Here is a 1,741-nt window from a genome sequence, read left to right as displayed (position 1 = left end):
ATAGGAGTCTTCCCCATGGTAACTGATGAAACATGATATGAATATTAGGCCTCTATATGTCACAATAGGATGGAAGATAATGCAATATTGTGAGAAGTTCATAGATTCTGGAATCAGAAATGTCTGGTTTTGAATGCTGAGTATTCCACCTTGAATAACATCTACAAAATGGGGAAAGTAATAACTTTGAATGATTCTGAAGAATCATTAGAATCATTGAAGAATCATGAAAAGTTTCTTTTTTCAGAAAAAAGTTTTCTTTTTTCTTTTTTCAGTTTCTTTTCATTAGAATCATGAAGAATCATTCTTCATCATATTCTGAAGAATATGTTAACTAATGTATATAATATGCCCAATATAGTGGGCATCAAAAATAATTGCCCAATTTATTATAGATTTATTATGATTATTAATACTGGCTGTTTTTATTTTAAAATTATATATAAAACTAAGATCATGGCATCTGGTCCCATCACTTCATGGCAAATAGATGGGGAAACAATGGAAACAGTGAGAGATTTAATTTTGGGGGCTCCAAAATCACTGCAGATGGTGATTGCAGCCATGAAATTAAAAGATGCTTACTCCTTGGAAGAAAAGCTATGACCAACCTAGACAGCATATTAAAAAGCAGAAACATTACTTTGCCAACAAAGGTCCATCTAGTCAAGGCTATGGTTTTTCCAGTAGTCATGTATGGATGTGAGAGTTGGACTATAAAGAAAGCTGAGCACTGAAGATTTGATGCTTTTGAACTGTGGTGTTGGAGAAGACTCTTGAGAGTCCCTTGGACTGCAAGGAGATCAAGCCAGTCAATCCTACAGGAAATCAGTCCTGAATATTCACTGGAAGGACTGATGTTGAAGCTGAAATTCCAATACTTTGGCCACCTGATGCGAAGAGCTGACTCATTGGAAAAGACCCTGATGCTGGGAAAGTTTGAGAAAAAGTAGGAGGAGAAGGGGATGACAGAGGATGAGATGGTTTGATGGCATCACTGACTCGGTGGACATGAGTGTGAGCAAGCTCTGGGAATTGGTGATGGACAGGGAAGCCTGGTGTGTGACAGTCCATGGGGCCACAAAGAATCGGACATGACTGAGCAACTGAACTGATATACGTGTGTGTGCTGAGTCATGGATAACTCTTTGTGACCCCATGGACTGTAGCCTGCCAAGCTCCTCTGTCTATGAAATTTTCTGGGCAAGAATCCTGGAGTGAGTTGTCATTTCCTACTTCAGGGGATCTTCCCAACCCAAGGATCAACATATATATGTGTATTTCATTATTTAATAAAAATTACTCCGTGGGGCAAGGCAGTGTCCTTTATCTGACACTAGTGACGCCAAGCAGATATTCCAGAGGACAGTGACTTGCAAAAATTCCTTCTCATGTGAATCAAAAGCCCACAAGCTCTTCAAAACAACGATTTCTCCATTCGTTGTGAAATAGATGTCTTAACAGAAACTGTTAGCAGAGCGGCTGATCAGTAACAAAAATTGATCTATTTGTCACTAAGGACAGCAATTGGAAGTTAAAAACCTCTACCCCAGGAACGGATTTTCTATCCTCTTCTTGTCGCTCAGTCATGTCTGACTCTTTGTGACCCCATGGACGGTAGCCTGCCAGGCTCTTCTGTCAATGGAATTTTCCAGGCAAGAGTACTGGAGTGGGATGTCATTTCCTACTCCAAGGGATCTTCCCAACTCAAGGATCAAATCCATGTCTCTTGTGTCTCCTG

Source organism: Giraffa tippelskirchi, chromosome 9 (genome assembly GCF_054371585.1).
Source record: "Giraffa tippelskirchi isolate mGirTip1 chromosome 9, T2T-mGirTip1v1.2.pri, whole genome shotgun sequence".
Classification (NCBI taxonomy): domain Eukaryota; kingdom Metazoa; phylum Chordata; class Mammalia; order Artiodactyla; family Giraffidae; genus Giraffa; species Giraffa tippelskirchi.
This window is presented reverse-complemented; position numbering follows the sequence as displayed.